The following is a 6,192-nucleotide window of genomic DNA, read 5'->3' as shown; positions in this document are numbered from 1 at the left end:
TAAGAAAATGTGGCACATATACACCATGGAATACTATGCAGCCATAAAAAGGATGAGTTCATGTCCTTTGTAGGGCCATGGATGCAGCTGGAAACCATCATTCTCAGCAAACTATCGCAAGAACAGAAAACCAAACACCGTATGTTCTTACTCATAGGTGGGAATTGAACGATGAGAACACTTGGACACAGGAAGGGGAATATCACACACCAGGGCCTGTTGTGGGGTGAGGGGAGGAGGGAGGGATAGCATTAGGAAATATACCTAATGTAAAGGACGAGTTAATGGGTGCAGCACACCAACATGGCACATGTATACATACGTAACAAACCTGCACATTGTGTACATATACTGTAGAACTTAAAGTATAATAATAAATAAATAAATAAATAAATAAATAAATAAATTTTAAAAAAAGCATAACCATAATACCCCAAAATTAACAATTCCGTAATATTATCAGTGTTCAAATTTCAAGTAGTCTAAGTGTCATAATTCTTTTAAACATGGCCAAAAATTGTGTATCTTTTAATTTTTAGGTTTCCCTGCCATATTTCCCTGACTTCACCTAACCTCTCTTCCCTGAGGTTTAAGAAATCAGGTTGTTTTACCGAGTTTCTCAGTCTGGATTTTGCTGACTGCCATCTCTGTGGTACAGTTTAATGTGATCCTTTGTGCTCTGTATTTCTTGTGAACTGGTTGTTGACTCTAGAGGCTTTGTCAAATTCAGGTTGGATTTTCTTATATTTGCTTTATATATTATCTGGAATATTTCTGTAAAGAAAAACATCCCCGTATCTATTAGAGGTTACCCAGTGGTTGTTTTTTAAAGCAGAGCTAGGATGAATTCTTGATTCTTTCTCTTCATTTATCACTTAAAAAATGAGTTAAGCTGGGCGCTGTGGTTCACGCCTGTAATCCTAGCACTTTGGGAGGCCCAGGTGGGTGGATCACTTAAGGTCAGGAGTTTGAGACCAGCCTGTCCAACATAGTGAAACCCCATCTCTACTAAAAAATACAAAACATAGCTGGGTGTGGTGGTGCATGCCTATAGTCCCAGCTACTTGGGAGGGTGAGGCAGGAGAATCACTTGAACCCATGAGACAGAGGTTTCAGTGAGCCGAGATCGTGCCACTGCACTCCAGTCTGGGTGACAGGAAAAAAAAAAGTTAGTTCCCTAGACTCCTTCAGTGTTGAAGGAGGATGTTTTTGCTTTTAACTAGAAGCTTTTAAGATCTTCTTCTATCCTTGGAATTCAGGAATTTAATCAGGATATGTCTAGTTGTTGATTTTTTTTTTTAAAAACCCCATCCCTATTAATGCCTGGAACTTATACTCTTTCTATCTTCAGTCTCACATCTTTCTGCAGTTGTAAAATATTTCATTCTATTATTTTTTCAATTGGTTCCTTTCCTCAGTCTTTTCTCTCCCTCTACTTTAGTCCCTCTCACTAACATTTTTTCTCCTGGATCTGAATCTTTGCTCCATGTATCTTATTTTGTTACACATGATTTCTTTCTCCTAGTTTTGCTCTATTTTCTCCCACTTGTGCTTTTATTTTATTATTTATTTATTTATTTTGAGACGAAGTCTCGCTCTGTCGCCCAGGCTGGAGTGCAGTGGCGTGATTTTGGCTCACTGCAAGCTCTGCCTTTCGGGTTCAGGCCATTCTCCTGCCTCAGACTCCCAAGTAGCTGGGACTACAGTCGCCCGCCACCATGCCCGGCTAATTTTTTGTATTTTTCATAGAGACGGGGTTTCACCATGTTAGCCAGGATGGTCTGGATCTCCTGACCTCGTGCTTCACCCACCTTGGCCTCTCAAAGTGCTGGGATTACAGGTGTGAGCTCCCGCACCCAGCCTCCCACTTGCTCTTTTAAACTATTAATTTGGCCTCAGTGGTGTCCATCCAATTCTTCAATTAGCTATTGAATTTTTATATTCATAAAGTATAGTTTTAGCTTCAAGATTCTCCTTAAGTGTGAATAATTATATTTATTGTTATTTAATAAGAAATATAGAAATATATATTTATTATTATTATAGTTATTATTTGGTTCAAACTGTTGTCAGTCTCCTCTAGCAGCTTGTTCCCCCAGGAGCCTTGTGTTTTGGGTTTTCTGTTGTTCTTCATTGCTTTAGCTCATTGGGTATGTACTTATTTTCCTTTGTCTAACTTAGGGCTCTTTTCGCTCCTGGGTCTCACCTCCAAGAGTGGACACTTTAAGTGGTGAGTGTTGGGAGATGCAGAAGTCACAATGCTGTGGGCCTCCTGTAGAGAAGTAGGAAGGACTCAGTTAAGTTGTCCAACTCCTTTGTGACTCCTTGGAGGTTGAGAGACCGCAAGGAACTTCAGAGCACACAGTCTGGTCTGCCCATCTTCATGAGGTCCACCAATTTCTAGGGACTAGGCTCTCCCACAAGAACTGCAGCATTGTCTTTGCCTCAGGGCTCCTTGCTTAGTACCTCCTTTCTCCTGTAGGGGGAAAACATCCTACAAGCTCTTTTTATGTGGACCCTGAGACTTCAATCCACCCTTCTGCCTCTCTTAGATGATGATTTTTTTTTTTTTTTTTTTTTTTTTTTTTTTTTTTTGAGATGGAGTCTCGCGCTGTCGCCCAGGCTGGAGTGCAGTGGTGCGATCTCAGCTCACTGCAAGCTCCGCCTGGGTTCACGCCATTCTCCTGCCTCAGCCTCCTGAGTAGCTGGGATTATAGGCATCTACCACCATGCCTGGTTAATTTTTGTATTTTTAATAGGGACAGGGTTTCACCATCTTGTCCAGACTGGTCTCGAACTTCTGACCTCATGTGATCTGCCTGCTTTGGCCTCCCAAAGTGCTAGGCTTACAGGTGTGAACCACTGTCCCCTGCAGGATGCTGGTCTTAATAATTGGTTAAGGAAAGGTAATTGGCATTTGGATTGGATTTGGAAAGAGAAGACTTCAGGGATGTAATGAAGCCACCACTTTTTCTTGAACCCGTTGGAAATTCTTAAATTGGATATTTTCTAACTATACGAGCACACTATACAGACCTTTTGGATGAGGGATTGCAATGAACATCTGAAAAATCATAAGCCTGGAATTCTCCCCCAGATATCTGGTTAACTTTCATACCTTTGATCTTTGCTCAAGTCTCACCTTCTCAGGTGTCTACCCTAACCTCTCTATTTATATTGTAACATCTGTGTCCTGTCTTTGCACTCTGATTCCACTTACCCTGCTCTCTTTCTTCCCTAGCTCTTAGCATTATCTCATATACTAATTTTTTTTATTTACTACGTTCAGTGATGTGCCTACAACATTTGATACCTAGAATGAATATTTTTTAACATCTTCTTCTGCTGAATGATGAAATTATTTTCAGAAATAATCATTAAGTTAAATGAAAAGTACTATGCAGTGAACATTTTCTCTTACTGAGTTTTGTTATAATTATTATGCCAAATAAATAAATACAGTATAAGGCAGGAAAAAAATCCACAACTATTTAGCCCATTGTTTTTATTTTATTTTATGTTACGTTATTTTATGTTATTTTATTTTGAGACAGAGTCTTGCTCTGTCACCCAGGCTGGAGTGCAGTGGTGCAATCTCAGCTCATTGCAACCTCCGCCTCTTGGGTTCAAGCGATTCTCCTTGCCTCAGCCTCCCAAGTAGCTGGGACTACAGGTGCATGCCACCATGTCTGCCTAATTTTTGCATTTTTTTAGTAGAGACGGGGTTTCACCATGTTGGTCAGGCTGGTCTCAATCTCCTGACCTTGCGATCCGCCCACCTCGGCCTCCCAAAGTGCTGGGATTACAAGTGTGAGCCACCGTGCCTGGCAACCAATTGTTTTTATATCTAGTTAATTGTTTGAACTTGGATTCTGCAGTTACAGACTGATGTTTTATGTAATTGTTCATTAACTGATAAGTGAAGTTTTTAAAAGTAAAACTAAGCATTTCTGGCCGGGCACAGTGGCTCATGCCTGTAATCCCAGCACTTTGGGAGTCTGAGGTGGGTGGATCATGAGGTCAGGAGTTTGAGACCAGCCTGGCCAACGTGGTGAATCCCCATCTCTACCAAAAATACAAAAACTTAGCCAGGTGTGGTGGGTGGGATGCACCTGTAATCCCAGCTACTCAGGAGGCTGAGACAGGAGAATCACTTGAACCTGGGAGGCAGAGGTTGCAGTGAGCCGAGATGGTGCCACTGCACTCCAGCCTGGGCGACAGAGCAGGACTCCCTCTGGGGCAAGGGGGAAAAGAAAAAACCCTAAGCATTTCCAAAAGGTACAATTTATGCAACTATTAATAAAATTGCTGATACGTTTTATCCCCCTTAATGTTCTTTAGTTTCAAAACACTTAATTTGAAGAGAATAAATTTCAATGTTAAAGATATTGTTCAAATTTAATAAAATATTTTTAGTGTGAACTAAAATTTGCACTTATTAAATTACATCTTGCTATTTACGCTGTATTTCATTGTTTTAAATTTTAGACACAAATACCAAAAGGTCCCATAAAATGACGGAATTGGAGTGCCTCAAGTTGTTTCTTGGTCTTAACAATCACTGTGCTATCTTTGTTTTATTTTGAATCTATCATTTAAATGCACAAGAATGTAGTACCACAGGGATGGAAAAGTCAACTGCATCCTAAGAAAGGGTTGGAAATAAGAACTTCATATTAAGCAGCCTTCAGGTTTAACAAAGCATGGTGCACTACTTTTTTTTTTTTTTTTTTTTTTTTTTGAGACAGAGTCTCGCACTGTCGCCCAAGCTGGAGTGCAGTGGCATGATCTCAGCTCACTGCAAGCTCCGCCTTCCAGGTTCACACCATTCTGCCTCAGCCTCCCAGGTAGCTGGGACTACAGGTGCCCGCCACCGCGCCTGGCTAATTTTTTGTATTTTAGTAGAGACGGGGTTTCACCATGTTAGCCAGGATGGTCTTGATCTCCTTGATCCACCCGCCTCAGCCTCCCAAAGTGCTGGGATTACAGGCGTGAGCCACCACGCCCGGCCTGGTGCACTACTTTTGAAACAAATGTATGTGCCTAAGTTTGCATGGATGGGGGTTAGCTGTAACTGGGAGTTTCCCCAACGAACTTGTATGTAGACAACAATTGAAGAATAAAAAATCTGATAATTTGAAGCTTACATATATATTATTTAAACTCAGCAGTAACTGCAGTAATTATTTGGAACTTAGACCAACAAAATGTTTTTTTCAGGAAGGAGTATTTTTATCACTGACATTGATCAGAATTACTGGCGCATGGTGGTAATAAACTGATTTTAGTCAGCTTTTTAATTGTTTATACATTCTCTATAGACCAAGCATTCCTTTATCACCAGCACTTGCGGTGTAATGCTCCCAGCATCCCATCCTTGGTGTGTCACTAATTATATTTGTTGTTTATTGTCTGTACCCTTGCTCTGCGTCACCATTTCACGCTTGCTCCATTAGGATGAGGATCTGTGTTTTGTTCAGTGATAGTGCAATCATATATTTGTTGAATGAAGAAATGAATGAAGCTCAAGTTCAGAGACTTTCTATGTCTTTTTCCTTCTCCAGATTATAAGAGGGATCAGTACATAGTGGATACTGTGCTACTGTTGACTCACTGACTTAAATGCTTGGCATATAGTCTTTTTGGACTCATGAATTTCTTGAAAATTTTGGAATTTTGATTGAGATTGCATAGATCAACTTGGAGAATTAGCATCTGTACTAGTATCTTACTGCTGCTGTAACAAGCTATAAACTTAGTAGCTTAAAGTAATGCAAACATTAGCTTATAGTTCTAGAGGTCAGAAATTTGAAATGGGTTTATTGAGCTAAAATCAAGGTGTCAGGAGGACTGTATTCCTTCTGGAGATTCAAGAATCCTTTTATTTTTCCTGGCCTTCTCTAACACAGAGAGGTTGCCTATATTCCTTAGTTTGTTACCCACCTTCCATCCTCAATGCCAGCAGTCACATTTCCTTCTGACTCTTTCTGCCTCCCTCTTTCCCTTGTAAGGATGCTTCTGAGTACAATAGGTCCACCTGGATAATTCAGGGCTATCACCCCAGCTCAAGATCTTTTAACTTAATCACATATACAAAATCCCTTTGCTGTGTAAGATAACATATTACAGGTTCCGGGTATTAGGACATAGACATCTTTAGGGGTACCATTATTCTGCCTATTACAGCATTTT

The sequence above is a fragment of the Rhinopithecus bieti genome, unplaced genomic scaffold (genome assembly GCF_001698545.2).
Source record: "Rhinopithecus bieti isolate Rb0 unplaced genomic scaffold, ASM169854v2 scaffold_4639, whole genome shotgun sequence".
NCBI lineage: Eukaryota > Metazoa > Chordata > Mammalia > Primates > Cercopithecidae > Rhinopithecus > Rhinopithecus bieti.
Note: the sequence above shows the minus strand (reverse complement) of the source record.